The sequence below is a fragment of the Lissotriton helveticus genome, chromosome 2_1 (genome assembly GCF_964261635.1).
Source record: "Lissotriton helveticus chromosome 2_1, aLisHel1.1, whole genome shotgun sequence".
Taxonomy (NCBI): Eukaryota; Metazoa; Chordata; class Amphibia; order Caudata; family Salamandridae; genus Lissotriton; species Lissotriton helveticus.
Genome location: NC_136059.1, coordinates 79,321,874 through 79,339,535, shown reverse-complemented (window position 1 = coordinate 79,339,535; position 17,662 = coordinate 79,321,874).

Here is a 17,662-nt window from a genome sequence, read left to right as displayed (position 1 = left end):
AGACCTGGCATTGCTGGGGTATCTATTCTAAGGTGAGGAATCTAGAACTACAGTCTCTTTCAGATGAACAAGTTACTTACCTTCGGTAACAATGTATCTGTAAGAGACATATGTAGTTATAGATTCCTTACCGCCCCACCCATCCTCCCCGTTCTGCGAACTGACTTCTAGGGATAGGGACTCCCTTCCAGGGCCCTAGTTTGTGCACCAGTGGTCAGTGTCTTGCATGGCTCTGCGCTTCTGGCATGGAAAGTCGTGTCAGAACTGACGCCAGCGCGCAGGGGCGGCACCTAAGTAGACACCACCTCATCATCCCGGCGACTAATCCCCACAATGCTGGAATAGTCATTTGCAAATAGGGGACCTACCACACATGCTTCTTTTTTATCACATGCTACAAAACGTTTGGGACATTATCTTTGAGTGCATCTACCTGACAGTACATATCACCCCACCCAAAGAGCAATCATTTATATTAATGGGATTCCATGATCCAGAGCTAAAAAAGGACAGTGGCAGTTTCTTGCTTGACCTAATGCGGACGCTGGTGTGAAAATAATTCTATGTAACTGGAAACAGTTCAACAATATATCCTTCAAAATATGGCAAGAATGGCCAACCTTTGTAAGGGAAGCAGATGACACGACCCTTCAATCCTCCCCATGGCAACCTAGCTATAGGAAATTTTGGGAATTTTTAGACTACGCCTCACCGGCATTTAAGCCCCTTGAAAAGTTAAAGCTATCACTCCACTCAGATGGGGCTCGTAAGATTCTCAGGCAAATAGTCAGTTGAGGATCTTCATATCCCCATAACTCCAACATAATCCTCTATCGAGACAGCTTACTTACTGGTGCCTTGACTCTGTTTATGGTTTCTTTCCTCTCATTATTCATTTTCACGCTTAATCTAACATTTCTCTGGTTTCACATTATGAAGGTAGGAGTTAAAAGTCGCAATTTGCACAACAGCACCCAAGGTCTTGTTATTGCCTGAGCTAAATTGACTATTTCATATAACTATCCTACAATCTAACAAAGATCTTGAAGATGCCAAATGTAAGGTAAAACACATGTTTTATCAATATATGTCAACTGTAAGACCTGATGACCAAACATTGTACTTCTACCTGTACTGTTGAAAGTGCAATTGTTGTGATCTTCTTTTATTATGAATTCCTTTTCCTTTTGTACTTTCTTGTTAAAATCCAATAAACACTATTTGAAATAAATAAAAGCACCAAATGACAATTTCCACTGCTAGAACAAAACGTGTATCATTCCCACACTAGCTATGAGCATAAATACACATAAGCATTTCTGCATTAGTTCCTCAACCCATTGAGCTTGTTCAATTTTCTTTTATTGACTGTACATATGAAGTACATTTTTCAGCCCTATTAGAAGCTGCCTGTGGAGACCAGAGGCAATTAAACAGAGTTATTTTGTAAGCTCCTAAAATTGACACATTGCTCTCTGCCATAGCTAAAGACAGAAAGAAACTTCCCTGATCACTTATATTCAGGCACTGTCACAAAACATTTCAAACCAAAAGCATAAATTATTGCAAATCGGCACAAACCGCAAATTTCAAAAAATATTTGGTTGGGTGGGAGTTTTTTCAATAAGGGTGAACCACATTATAATACTTGTCAGGTACAGCATTCTGTCTAGGCATATTTCTATTATCTATTCCCTATGTAAAAGATGGCGTAATGTACATTTAACACAAATATTCTCAGAAACGTGCCACCCTGAGGAGCCTTGCAGTGCCATGCAGCACACAAGAGATCACTAATAAATATCAAAACAAACTAAATATTCTCTGTTTTTCTGCATCCCTTGACTATTTTAGCTCTTTACGTATCATACACTCGCCTCACTACTTGTAATACCTGCTTTCACTTTGATGAACTTTCGAAGATCTGGATCGGTGAGAAAAGGTCACGAACATTTTCAGAGGGAGTGGCAACAGGGAAGAATTTGACATTCACATCTTGGTTAAAAAATATGTGCCGGTAAGCAATGCTGTCTCACTGTGAGACAATATTTCAAACCACGAGTCTGCAGAGAATGACCTAGTAGGTATATAGAAGCTTTGAGTATATATCAGAAAATGAGAAGTAACATGAGGCCATCTAATCTGCCAATACTTTGTTTCCTGTAACCATGTTATTTCTACTTAGTATCCAACTTTAGCTTTGCTTTTAAGATGTGTTTAATCCTTCATGCCAGTTCCTTGCTTTTTCTAATTTTTACTCATCCATGCATGCACAAACCTCTCTGCAAACGCCTTAGTGTTTTTCCTCAATCAACCTAATACAGGAGTAAAGTTTGAACATTTCAGAAAAATCGTAATAAGCCCATTGGCACGAGGACAGTACAAGTGTGTGAATACGTTTGACAGCAAGGTTGGTTAAAAACTCTTGTTTCTTCCAATATTAATTGTACCCCATTATCAGTAATCAGAGTGTGGGGCAATGCCTTCATTGGTAAACACTTCTGACTAAAAACATACGAGTGTTTTAGCATCAATAGATTTCACAAACTTGACAGTAATCCATTTACAGAAATAGTCGATTAGGACAATTATACATCTCTCGTGCAAACCGGATACTTGCAAAGGCCCAATTATATCAAGAACTAATTTGTTCTAAGATTTAATAGGTACATCCACAGGTTCTAATGGTGCTCTCCTTAAGTACTTAGACTAAGGCACATGCATGATAATCCTTTATCATTGAATACATATAAGGAAACAAGTATTCTGACCTGAGTTTACTTTTGATGAGGCTTCTGCCTAAGTGGCCCTTGTGTGCTACCTCACAAATATGGTTCCTTCATTTTTTTTTTTTTCACAACGATTTTATTGAGAAAGATGAGCATATGGATGAAAGTGGCATCCCACAATCAGGACGATACCACCAGGCATTGTAGTTACATTTGCAAGATAAATCTGAGCATTGAAGCAATGAACCAGCGGAACCATTGGTACAGAAAACCCCAACCCCATCTTCCTTATTTCAGAATTTACCTACCCAACTCCCCGAACCCTCCCTCAACCCTCCCTAACCCTATGCACGTGTGTGTGAGCCATATGCACCGTATCACTTTGCGCAGCAAGTGTGAGTGTGGGAGTGGGAGTGGACTTCTCCGGGGCAGACTAGGCTATAGGTCTTCCTCCGGGTCCTCCGGGGGGTCCAGCGTCAAATCTCTATAGTCTGCCCACCGCTTCCATATCTTGAAATGTTTGCGAGGGCAACCCCGCGCCTCAAAGATTGGCCTCTCCAGGCCCATACAAAAATCTAAGCCTGCCTTCCACGCAGCCAGGGGGGGGGGCCTCACATCCTTCCATGCTCGGGCCATATCTCTTTTGGCTACCATCAGTCCCAGGAGGAGCAGGTGACGCTTATAGACATTACCACCAACCCCCTCCAGGATGTGTAGCAGGCCCAGGCGGTGGGTACGGGGAAGGGTCCAGCTCAATACCTCCGACAGACAGCCCCATACACCCCTCCAAAAACCAGCTAGTTTTGAACACGACCACACCGTGTGGAGCAATGTACCTACTGCCGCCCCACATCTCAGACATTCCGGGGACTCAATCAGGCCCGCCTTCCACAGACGCTCTCGAGTATAGTAAGCCCTATGCAAAATCTTGAACTGTATGAGGCGAAACCGCATTGCTATAGCTGCCCCCCTCGGGGATTCCAACGCCTCCCGCCAGTCATCCTCATCCAGCGGCCCCACATCGGCCTCCCAGTGCGCCTTCAGCCGAAGAAGAGTGGAAGAGCAATGTACAACCATGGTCTGGTAAATGCGCGATACTTTTTTGTCTCCAAGGTCGCCCATGAACACCTTCGCCTCGATCGGGCTGAATTCCGGGAGCGAGTCAAGATTAGTGATACTGGGCGTCAATGCATGTCGAAGTTGTAAATAGCGATAAAATTGAGATTGGGGTATACCAAATTCAGCACTAAGAGCCTGGAAAGATTTGAGAGTCGTCCCGGACAACACGTGACCGAGCTGCGATATCCCTATTGAGTCCCATCCATCGAAGCCTGATAGCTTAGAAAGTTCTGGCAGAAAACCGTTACGCCACAACGGCGTTTCCGCGGTCAGTCTACCCCACCAACCCATACGACGCAGGGCCTGCCGCCATATCCCAAATACAAGTTGAGTGACTTTCGGCAACGGCCGACGTAGCCGGGGCGAGTATAAGATAGCGTGGAGCGAGTTATCTCCCATCAACGCACGTTCTAGAGCGTACGCCGGATCTCCACCGTCCCCATACCACCATTCATTTAGAACAAGAAGATGGGCGGCTTGGTAGTATGACCGTATATCCGAGGTGGCCAGGCCCCCACAGTACGTGGACAGGAAACATGTGCGCAGCGCCACCCTGGCGGCACCACCAGCCCAAAGGAAACGGCCCAGTACTGATTCAACCCGCCGGAACCACTGGGGCGGGATAGGATACGGATGGTTCTGTAGTTGGTAGAGTAGGCGCGGCAGTGCAACCATCTTAAAGATAGCCGACCTGCCAAAAATGGAGAGAGGCATTCTGGACCAAGTTGTAATATCTACCTGGACCCGCTCCCAGACGGGCAAGAGGTTATGTTCCCAGGCCGCGTCCACCGAGTTCGAAAGGAATACCCCAAGGTATTTCAGGCCAGTAGTGGCCACCTGCAGTTCCGAAGCCCAGGGATCCGTCACCATATCTCCCTGTATCACCCATAAGGTAGATTTACGGACGTTGAGGTACAGACCCGACACCTCTCCGAAGAGTTGCATGACCTCCAGGACACGTGGGCCGGAGTGCTGTAGATCGGTTAGGAAGAAGAGGACATCGTCCGCGTATAGTGCAATTTTATCCGACAGTGTGGTATTCCACTCAAAGCCCCGTATCAACGCGTCTCTACGAACTCTGGCCGCTAGGGGTTCCATTGCTAAGGCAAAAAGATATGGGGAGAGAGGGCACCCCTGTCTTGTCCCTCGGCCAATGCGGAACGTCTCTGACACTGCCCCGGCGACTCGCACCGACGCCGTGATGTCCGTATAGAGTAGTTCGATATAGGAGCGAAAAACCGGGCCCAGGTTGAGCCACGACAGTAGTGTAAACAGGTATGTCCAGCTGACCAAATCAAAAGCCTTGTTGATATCAGCCAACAGCAGTGCCGCCTGGTCCCCCACGGCCCCAACAGCGCCTAGCGCCGCCTGTGCCCGTCTAATATTGTGTCGCGTTGCCCGGTGGGGCATGAAGCCCGCCTGATCAGAGTGAACTAGATCTGTAATATACGGAGCCAGGCGGTTCGCCAGGGCCTTGGCCAGAATTTTTGCCTCTATGTTGATGAGGGAGATGGGTCTGTACGAGTCATGGCTGCCCGGGGGCCTACCAGGTTTCTGAAATACCACTATTTCGGCATGGCGCCAATCGGGAGGCAACGTGCCCCGCGTCCTCGCAACCTCAAGAACTCGGCGATAGTGTGGCCCTAGCTGTACGTGGAATTTTTTGAAAAATTCACACGGGTAGCCATTGGGTCCAGGAGCCTTACCCGCATTAAGCTGCCCCAGAGCGTCTCCCAGCTCCTCCGCTGTGAGGGGTGCATCTAGGAGCTCCTTGGTCTCGTCCGATACTTGTACTGGCGGTAAACCCGCGAAAAACTGGTCCAATGCACCCTCAGGCAATCGGTCACAAGAGGCGTATTGGGCTTCAAAGTACGAGGGGAAGCTTGCCGCCAACTCGCCAGGGTCAGTCAGGACCTCTCCGTTACCGTCCATGATGCCCGGCAGCACAAGGGGTTGAAAGTTGTGTTGGCACAAGCGGTGGAGCATGGAGCACGACTTGTCCCCCCACTGATACACCCTACTCCTGGTGGCCAGCCACGCCTGTCTGGCTTCATCCATCAAGAGGGACGCATACGATTGCTGTGCTTGTAAAAGCCGCCTGAGCCCGATCGCATCTCCACCCTCGCGGCTTTCTCTTTCTAGGGCCTCCACCCGCTCAGCCGCCACTGCAGTTTGTTCCCGGCGCCGCCTACGGGCCCCCGAGCACCACGCGATATCCACACCACGCACGGTAGGCTTCATTGCTTCCCATACCACTTCCACGTCCGCCCCCTCTATCAAGTTCTCCCGCCAGTAGTGGTCTATGGTTTCTCGCAAGTGTTTAGTATAGGCTGGCTGTAGCAGATGCCACGAGGACATCCTCCACCGGAATGGCTGCCGTGTCCGCATGAGGTCTATGTTAACGGAGACTGGGGAATGGTCGGAGAGGCCCCTCGGCAAAATGGCCGCGCTCAGTACCCTACTCAGGCATTCCCGGGGTAAAAACACACAGTCTATGCGCGAAAATGACCCATGTACCGCCGACATGTATGTATATTCACGGGTCGCAGGACGGAGATGTCGCCAAGCATCCACCCAGCCCAGCCCCTCACTCATTGCATGCAGTCTAGTGGGCGGAGGGGAGGGGGAAGGAGACTCAGCCATTTCCAGGCGCCTCCGGCGATCCAAGCACACATCCATCACGTCATTCCAGTCTCCCCCAATTACTGCCAGTGGCCCAGATATATCGTCCCACACAGAGAACAGCCTCTCAGCCAGGGCCCACTGCAGGGGAGGGGGGGCATACACACACCCAAACACTATAGGTTCTGCGCCCACCTTGCCTTTCACAAACAAGTAGCGACCCTGTGGATCTATCCATTGTTTCTCATGAATATATGGTGAATCAATATGGCCACTCCCCTGGATCCCCTAGTAAACCCGGCATGGAAAACATGTTGGTAGCCAAACCTCTGCAGGCCCAGTGCCTTCGTGCCCATCATATGAGTTTCCTGGAGTAGTAATACATCTGCCGCCGCCCTCTTACCCCATCGCAAAACCGCCCCACGCTTGATTTTGTCCAGCAATCCCCTGACATTCCACGTGACCACTCGCATAGAGTCCTCAGTAGTCCGATGAATCGAATCAGCCATAGTCTATCGGAGTCCACCACATAAGCCCTCCGCTCCCGCGCCACCCACCACGCGCCACATGAGACATTATAGCAACACACACATGCACTGTACCATCCACCCCAAAGAACATCACCCACCCCCCTGCCCCACAGTCCCCAACAATCCCAAACCCCAAACCCCAACTCAGCGGCCACAACCCTGACCGCCCAACCCCCGCTACCCCCCACCCTATACCTCAAAGAACCATGAAGTATCTGTCGCGGTATGAGCAGTCCCGAGACCGAAACAGCGGGCTCAGGCCCACTCATACCAATGGATCCCAACATCCCAATAAGAAACATCGAACTCTCCCCCCTCCCCTCGGTGTCCCTCTCACAACGGGAGAGTGGCAGCCACCATTACGCAGTCCCCGAAACCCCCCCCCCCCACAGTCTCATCTAATCTCAGTAGACAGTAGTAGTACTGTCACAGGGCCGCGATACAGCCATCAAGTTAGCAGGACTCAGGCGACCAGGTGCGTCTATCTGGGACTTGCAGTCGCAGTAACAGAGCACGGAGCCGAGGCCCCGAAGGCTTCAATGATCAGTGCTAGATTGTTCGGAGTCTTCGGTTCTAGCAGTGTGCTGCGTGCCGTCGGCCGAGGCCGCTCGCTTGCGTGATTTGGAACGTCTGGGTCGGCCATGTCTAGACGGTCGGTCCCGCTGCGGCCGAGGCGAGCCCCCAGGGGAGCCCGGATTGAGCCCTGGTTGCGGATTCGATCTGACCTGCACCGTTTCATCGGTCCACTTGAACACGTCTTCCGGCGTATCAAAGAATAGCGTCCGTGACTGGAATATCACTCTCAAGCGCGCTGGATACAGCAGGGAATACTGTAGCTTAAGGCCCCTCAACTTTGCCTTGGCTGCCATGAAGGAGTGGCGCTGCTGCTGGACGATTTTGGTGTAGTCAGGGAAGATCAATATCTTCTGATTCTCACATAAGAGGGTTTCCTTATTTCTGGCTTCCCTCAAGATGGCGTCCCTGTCATGGTAGTTCAACAGCCGTGCGATCACCGCCCTAGGTCGCTCGCCCTCGGGTGGTTTCTGTGCCAGGGCACGGTGCGCCCTTTCAATGATGAAGCATGCAGACAGCGTCCCCGGGGGCATCCATGATTCTAACCACTGCGTAAGGAACTGTTCCATGCCACCCGTCCCACAGCTCTCTGGAAAGCCAAGGAAGCGGAGGTTGTTACGGCGCGCCCGCCCTTCTGCATCCTCCACACGGAGCGCCGTAATCCGCTGCGCCGATTCCATCGCCGCCATTCTCTTTTTAAGGTTGCTCACATCGTCCTCCACCACTGACACCCTGGATTCTGTCTCCGTGATCCGAGCCACTGCGTTCCTCAGGTCCTGGCGCAATAGTGTGACATCTGCGCCAACGGCCCCTATCTTGGCGTCCAGCGTGTCTCGCGACTGGGTTATGGCCGCCATAAGTGCCGCGTTATCCGGTCCTCCTCCAGGCGGGCCACCCCCCGACGGCCCGGGGCCCCCACTAGGCCCGGTGAATTTATCTATGGTGACCTGCTTAGCAGAGTTGTTACCCCCTCTGGTCATGATGGCAGCAGCAGTAGGGCCACTCGGCCGCCGTCGGCCCCTGGAAATCCTAGACAGGGCACTTCGGGCCGGCTTACTGATGGATGCAGCGCCGCGTGGATCTCAGTCCCTGCCCCCACACCAGCCGCCAGTGATCGTGGCTCGCTGTGGCCAGCAGTGCTCGTCTAGTTGGAGCGTGGGCTCAATGCTGCACACGCGAGGCCGTCCCTGCTGGTCCGTGGGCCCGGGGGGGGAGGGGAAGGATAAGTGGGGCCCCCACTACTCACAGTAGCTGCTGGAATGCAGTGCAGTCGCTCCGGCACACTCGCCGCCGATAGGGCTCACCAGGGCACCCGTCTCCCCCGTGTGCTGCCGGCCCCAGACACCAGGCCGCGAAAATCGAGGTCCCGGCTGCACTCGGGCCACCAGGCCGCCCCCGCCGCCCCGGGCCGTCCGCAGCGTCTACGCCGCCCTAGGGCTCAGCCAGGCCCCGGAGGAGCAACCCGTCAGCAGTCTCTCTGCCCCAGGGCACACGGGGCGCCGCCGCCGACCCCCGGCCGCAGCCCGCCTTCCGTCAGCTCAATAATCGAGGCCCCGGCAGCGCCGCAGTCCACCAGGCCGCACCACGCACTCCGCCTCCCAGCGCCGCGCGGATGCGCAGGATCTCCACTGGACACACCGGGCGCTCACAGGCACTTCTGGTATCCGCAACCCCGTTTTGGCTGTGGGTCAAGGGCTCGGGGACCAGGATAAATCGTCGGATCAATGGCGGGCCGGCGGGAGCTCGATCAAGCTGCAACCGCCATCGCCGCTTGCGTAGCCACGCCCCCTGGTTCCTTCATTTTTCAGTGGGAATACTTTTGCTTGACTGTAAAACATTATCCCCATCTACGGATAGTTCTTCCCTCACATTCCAATAGGTTGTATTTCTTCTGGTAGATCACCACATTTATTAGGCTTACCACCTGTGATGTTTTTCTTAACCAACTTTAGAGGTGTGTTTTCAGACAAATCTTTTTCCCATTCTGATTTCAAAATGGTAGGAATATGAATTTGCATGACTATTATTTCCTGCCCAATGTCTACAGTAGATTTGTCAATAGGAAGGTGAGACAAAATAAAAGCAATTCTGAAATTAAAACTTTGTAAATTGATTAACCACCTGCTCAACCGGTGAGTGGTTTTCTCAATATATTTTTTTGCAACTACAGGAATAATGGGTTTGTGATCAGTTCTTAACACTAATGGTAGACCCCACCCATAATATTTAAAATGGTTTGTGCCCCAGAAACAGGAAAGCGATTCCTTTTCAATAGTGGAAAAATGTTTAGGGTTCTGGATACTAATGCTATTATTCTTTTTTATTTTATTTTATTTTTTAGTTTATTAATCGACCAATAGCATGATCATAAAACAGCATAAAACAAAATACTAATACACATTGGCCCATAGTACATAAAACGTCATCAAGTTGTGGTTTTGAAACCCTGACTGAAACAAATTCAATATTATAAAACATTTAGTATTTACATTTCTAAAATAGCTATACAGGCATAAAAAGACATGTTTAAATGGATCCATCCTGGCAATATTTCACCGCAGGGCTTTCGATCTCTGCCACCAGGCATATAACAGATATCTTGTAATTACAAAGACGAGCCATTGTGTTGTGTCCGATCTAAATATACTTAGTACTTCTGATGGGCGTGAAAAGGAAAGCAATCGGCAGGCTGGGATGATCCATTTTTCCCTAACGTTACTGTACGCAGGACATAGAAAAAAGAAGTGCTCAATTGTCGCTTGTGCTGACTGACATGTTGGGCACATAGGAGTGATTGCAACATTAGCCCATTTGTTTTTCCAGCCATTTAACGGTAAGGTCCCAAGCCTGAACTGAATGTAAAGTGCTCATGCCTGTGGTGGTTCGAATTCATCCATTAACATGTCAAAGTTAAAACAGCTCTTAACATTAAAAAATGGCAAGGTTAAAGTGCCACATACTACGGTTTCATTGCTAGAGGAATTAATAAAATCCCAGTATCTCTTCTTTAGCAAGGGAGCCATTCATTTTGTGATAGAACCAGGGGCCTCCCACGTTGTATCCAGGCCCAGGCGATACAACCATTCTCTAACCCTCTTAAACCAATGCAATTCATCTTACCATCTTTGTAGGGCTAATAATTCCACCACTGTCTCTTTTACGTGGATCTCCGTGTTGTTAATCCAAATTCTGATCCAAAACATCAGTGCTCTAAGGACAGTAAAGTGTGAGAAAGATTGAACTCCTAAATCGAGGCGCAGTGGTAACATTGGGGTATTAATTGAGACGTTAAGTATTGCCCTAAGGAATTTATTTTCTACTACCTCTAACTTTTTAGTGTTTTCCAAACCCCACAATTCGGCGCCATACAGAGCTGCACCTAGTCCTTTAGCCCTGTGTATCTCCAGTGCAGGAGAGATTGGGTGATAGGTTGAACATCTTAGCCTTCTTGCTATTGCGCAGTCCACTAATTGGAGTGATGACTCACTTTTGAATTTGAGGAGTCCATGCTTGGTTGTCACTAATTAGGACTCCCAGGAAATCAAAGACCTTAACCTGTTCTAATTGTTGGGTGCCCAATATCAACTTCCCCTTTGAAAGTTTGTAGGGGCTGAAGACCATATATTTCGTTTTTGAGCAATTAATTTCGAGGCCCTGGTCTTTGCAGGTTTCTGCAAACTTATTTAAGGTGTTTTGGATACCCTTTGGAGTCTTAGAAATAAGAAGTGTGTTGTCTGCAAACAACAAGGAGGATAAGAGACTGCCCACTAGTCTAGGAGGATTGCCTCCGCAATCATATAATTATTGGATCAACCGATTGATGTACAGGGTGAATATAAATGGGGCAAGCACGCACCCCTCGGGCACCCCGTTGGAGATTGCAATACTATTTGTAAGGCTGCCATCTGACTTCCACCTGATTCTTGAGTAATTACCATCATGCAGGCGAACCAGTAGCTGGAGAAGATCAGTTGGTAGCTCTAGTTTCCTCAATGCGACCCACAATTTGTTACGGTCGATAGAGTCAAAGGCTGTTTTAAGGTCTACGAAAACAACATATAAATGACACTTCAGGAGCTTTACTTCCTTCTAAATAAATAACAGAAGTCCAAATGCTTGGTCTAACGTTCTTGTGGATGACCTAGAGCCAGCCTGCAGGTGGGAGATAATATTATTCTCTTCCATCCAATTTTGTATACGGAGCAAAATGACTTTACAAAAGAGTTTCTGGGAGACATTTATAAGACTTATCTTACCTATAATTTGAGGGGTCCCCCTTCTCTCCTTTTTAAAAGATTGGTATGATCTGTGCTCCATTCCAAGTCGGGGGAATATCCCCCCTCGCTGGATGGCATTAAAAACCTTTTGAAACAAAGGGCCCCAAATATTCGGCTTGGCTTTATACAAGTCTCCTGGGAGTCTGTCCAAGCCAGGAGCTTTTCCTGCCTAGAGTAAGTTAATTGCTGTTATGATTTCTTTTATGGAAAACCCTTTAGTAATTCCCTTCATTGGCGTCAAGCTGACTTTCCCTATGGCTTCCATAGTTTCTTCTTCTAAAGTGGGGGCCTCTATTACAGAGCTTTCTAAAATAATCTTCCCAAACCTGTGGCTGAATACAAAAAGTCATCTTCACTTACCTGCCTAACTGAATCTTTAGCAAGTAGGTGCCAAAATGTTTTACTATCTTTTTGTTTGGATGCCTCAACCAATGTACGCCAGTTACTGGCCTCCCATTTCTTTTTTGCTTCAGCCTGTGTGCTCTTGTACAACTTTCTACTATTTATGTTGGCCCCTTGAACTCCTTGCTTTACTGCTTCTGTTAAGTTAGCCTTTGCTAATCTACAATCCTCATTGTACCATGGGGCATTGCTTTGTTTAAGAGTGTTAACACTAATAGATTTGCTAAAATATTTCTTAATGCTATTGGACAGATTCTGGTTACTTGCTAAGATAAGATCCTCCACACTATGATCTAAGTCGCTAACTACCACAAGGGTTTGGGCGACTTCTTTGGGATGAATTGCCTGTCAGCTACCACACTGGGTCATTTGATAAGTTTAATATTGTTCGCTGTTACATTGGGTACAATATTATTATTCTTGCTTTGTCCTCCACCATTTGGGAAAGAGGGCACTAAGACCTTTATTACTAGCATCAGTAGTGAGTATAGTATCTCTTTTACTGTCAACATTTCCAATGCAAGGAGCTGAAGAAATGGCTTTCTTGATACTGTTAAATGTAAGGGTATGGTCTGGGGTAACCATTCAAAAGGAGTGTCTTTATTTAATAGACCCCTGATAGATTGAACACTGAAAAGTTTTAAATTAATTTTGACATGTATTCAGCTAAGCCCAATCATTATTTGATTTAATCTTTATTTGTGGGAATAGGGACTTTGATAACCGACTCAATCAATTCCATCTTTGGTTTTATTCCTTCGCTAGAAAGTGTGACTCACTACTGTTGCTACCCCTATTGTACATTTGTTTTTCTTGAGAGTAAGACCAGTCTTCCTGAGTTTTTCTAAAACTTTTCTCAAATTGCAGTTATGTTCCTCTTCATTGGAACCATAAATCAAAAAATTGTTCTGTAAACAAATAATTTTATCCATTCCCTCAAGGCCATGTTGCATTATTCTTGGGAATGCCGTTGCGGATGCAAGACCGAACAGCATTCTCAAAAATGTATAGGAGCAAAAGAGGTGGTAAAAGCTGTAAGTATTTGTGAGTCTGGGTGAAGAGCAGCTTGTTGGTGCTGAGGTTCAACATTTTGTGAATTTTAGGAAGGTGATACCTGTTAATTCATATATTGCCATTTAAACTTCTCAAATATACACAAATTCGAATTAGCTTTCCTTCTTTTTTGGAAGTTATAACTATTGGGGCCAACCATTCTGACCTTTCCATAGCTTCTATTACCCCTTGCTCCTCCAATTTCTCTAGCTCTTCCTTTAAGGGTTCTCTCATGAGTAGGTGAATGGAACGTGTTTTATGTAAAATAGGAACGGCATCTGATTTAAGCTTGATCTTGTGTAGATAATGCTTTAAACCCCCTATCTTGTCTGTGAACACTTCCAGAAATTCCTCACATATATCCATTCCCACCAAGGTACTGTCTATAAGTAGAACTTGCTCGTCATTGTTAGGATCTAATATTATTCCTGAATCTCCTTGGTGTTTCCAGCCTAACAAATTACACCCTTTCTCAGTGATATAGACTTTACAGATAAAGTGTCTATCTTTAAACGAAATCCACATTTTCACCATGCCTTTCAAGGGGATAGGATCCTTGGTATATCCACCTGGATGTATATCCGGATTCTCTAGAATGTACTCTCATTCTTTAAGATTGTCATGGAAGGTTTTACTATCACAATGTAAATGGTGAACAGGAGTCTGCAAAACCCTAATTGTCTTACCATCTAGCTGAATATCAGATGATGGATATTTAATTCTGTTATCATCTTCTTGGTTATACACTTGAAAAATGAATTTGTAATCTTCACTGTGTTCGAAGTCAACCTCCGTGTTGAACCACATGCACATTCTTCCTGGTGTCCTTTAACTTACACATTATCACAACATGCCCTGCCTTGTTACATTAGGGTAGTTAACAAGATGAGTGAAATTTACACTTTTGACTATATTAACCGCATGTTTAAGGCCTGGATTTTGAGTTTAACGTCTCTCTTGAACCTTGTGGTCATTAGTACATTGGATCAATTAGTCCATAATAAGGGAATCAGTTAAAGGTACCCATTTAAAAAAATGAAAATGTTACTTCATATATAGCCACTTTAAGAGGGTTGTCAGACAACCCTCTTAAAGTGGCTATATATGAAGTAACATTTTCATTTTTCCCCTGCACTCTGTTAAAAAATGTATGCCTCTCAAGTACTAAATTTAGACTTTATTTCTTTAAAATGGGTTTCCAGTTTCCTTACCATCTTCCTCTTCCATCCTCCCCTTCACCGTTGTCTGATAAATTCTCATATACTTTTCTTCCTTGCACCCCCAAATATGTAACATAATGTGTTCCTTCCTTATAGAAGAGAATATTTCTCCCCCAATTGCAATTAAATAAGAACGTAATATTTTGATCCATCTATCCCAAGGAATTTCTGGTTCTGCTTCCTTATTCAAAAATGAAGGAGGTTGGCTCATGTATGCTACAGTCATGTTGAGAGAATAGATAAATATAATTATTAAATAACCTGGATTAATAGCAACACTATTACAAGAGGAGGCTGTTTAACAGTAATCTATGTGTTAGGTTAAATATGTAATACTTTTACTCCAATATTTTTTTATGGAATAGGGCAAAATATATGACAGAAGACTACCATTATTAGGCATGCTCAATAGATGTATTTATCCACTTCTAACTGTTCCCTTCACAAAACGGAGGGCTATCCCTTTACGAATAAGGCAACTTTGTCTTTAAGAAAAACAGGGACTACTTCGGCAGCTAAAAACTAAAGTATAGAGCTTGCAAACACGAAGGATCTAGCTGCTGAACTGTTCTCTGTAAGGTTTATAACTACTCCGGCCAACACATAGCCCGACAGAGAGACAGAATTGTCAGACGACAATACAAGTCCACCAATCAAATGTCACAGAGAAAGTAAAAATAACCCTGTGCCTGTCAGCGACGCATTTCGTCCGGTAGCGACAATATGACAGCCAAGACAGGCATGAAATTCAGGATGCTGTGCCTGTCAGCGAAAAAGAGGATATCCGTCACAATCTTCCTTAAATTAATGATATGCTTCTCAACGTAACAGAAGATACTTGTAACAAGCTTTCTTTAATCCACACGGATATTGAGAGACATGTGAAATTGCTCCGCTACAAAGCAGTCAGTCAATACGGACAACGAAGAGACTGCCACCATACTGAAATGTGTAATGGATTACTGTGTCCAACTATGCAGAAATTTCCAAAATATCAGTGACAACTGCGCTGCACTGCAGACACCCGGCTGTAGCCGTGCCAGTAAGTACAACGTGATCCACAAAAGCTGCAAACACCAAACAGTGCCGATCAACAATATATACGGCCACTGGGCGGCTGACAGCGTCAGGGAAATTATATAACTCTGCAAAAGACTGTTGTAACCCGTGGCAAATCGATTCCAAGGTACAAAACGGGTAACACCAGCGGTAAACAGTCAGCGTTTCTGTTACGTTGGTACCTTTCCCTCTTGCAAATGTCCCCTGCATGTTCCCGTCCCTGCCGCGCGACCCTGCATTTGTATACATTACGTCAGATGGCGTTTGTACTTTGCCATCTGACAGTTAGTTGACAGTTGATGAGGGCAGTTGCAGCTGTCCATGATTTTGAGCTGGTGACCGGAGCGCTCTACCCGGTGTGTCGTATTTTACAAGAAATAAAGTGACACCTTCAAGTATACCGTGTGTTTACTTTACAAATTTGGCGACGAGGACGGCACACCGGAGAACCCACAACTTGATGAATATTTTAAAAGATGAGACAAAGAGTATGACGGCATCGTGAAGCGTGTATTTCCATACACAAAGTATTATCGAGTTAAGGAAAAAGAGCAGCCTCTGTGAATTCCGGCAATTTTGATATATGAGTGAGTTGATAAAATGAGCCTTGGACTTTGAGCGGATTAAATGTGACCGGTGAATACTGATTGAACTTTGGGCGTTCTCGTGAAAATGAAATAGTACAGAAAAGTAAGACCCAAAGTAGGTGAACACTGGAATCTGCGCAAGTTCATGAGGTGAGCCTTGGAAGCTGGGAGGAGGAATTTTGAGTGGTGCAGGGAACAAGTTATATCTCTGAAACCGCGTTTGAAGTTGATCTTAAGAAGCGCGTTTAGCGTGTGAAGTGTTTCTCCTCAGATCTACAGCGTTCGTCCAAGAAGAAATTTGATTAAAACTGGCGTCATGGGGCCATTTTAAGTATGAAAGTCACTGCGTAGTTAAACTAATCTAACGCGTGGCTTATGAGGTGAATCTACTAAGCCGGGTGGTGGAGTAGTGAGCGGAGCAGGGAACAAGTTATATCTCCGAAACCGCATTTGAAATTGATCTGAAGCTGCGCATTAAGCGAGTGAGCCTGATCTCCTCAGAACTACAACGTTCATTCTGGAGCAAACGCGATTACGTACCGGCGTTAAGGGGCCATTTTGAGTTTGAATTTCACCGTGTCGTCAAGCAAATTAAACGCACGGATATTATTGAAAGGAAATTAAAATCTATAAGCACCAGTATTATTTTTGGAGGAAATGAAAAATTAATAAGGAAAAAAAAGAAGTTTAAATAAATGTGTAACTAAATAACAATAATACAAGGTGTATAAAAGCAAAGAAAAAAGCAACGTTAAACTTGTGGACAGTGACTAATTATAAACAAGTATAAGATCTCTAATAATTCAGAAGCCTTAAGCTTTAAGCGCACGCACCAAAGGGGATAAAGGAAAAACAATTACCAAGCTTTGAGTTAAGTCTTTAGGCGGAAATAGAACTACGTGAAAAAGGAAAAAAAAAAACTTCATGCACATGGAAACTGTATGTTAAAATAATATCTAATACTCAAGTAAAGGTAAGGAGAAAAACTCATCTAAGGGAACTATGAGTGGATAATCTACTACATTTCATAGCGCGTGACGTCATCGCGCTGGGTGAAATTGTGAGCGACTAGCCTAGATTACACACATCACCTATTGTGTGCAACGCAAATAACATCGTTCAGAGCGAAACTTACTGGATGAGTACAATAAAGTATCCTTTGCAAATAATAAAATAAAACAAAGATTAAATCTAATTTTTGAAAAAAAAAAGAGTAAAAAAAAAAAGAACTTTGAACAAAATTTGGCTCGATAGCTAAATAAACATGGATACAAACAATATGTATAATTTACCACCACCGGTGCCATTTTTGGAAAGGGATGGTACTACAACAGCAAAATGGGAAGAGTGGAAGGAATATTTTTGCAATTATTTATCCATATTAGACAAGGAGGAAGAACCATTACTGCCAGAGGAAAAGGTGAAAATATTGTTACACAGTTTAGGTACAGGTGGGAAAGAAGTGTACTATAACATTGAAAAGAAGTGTAC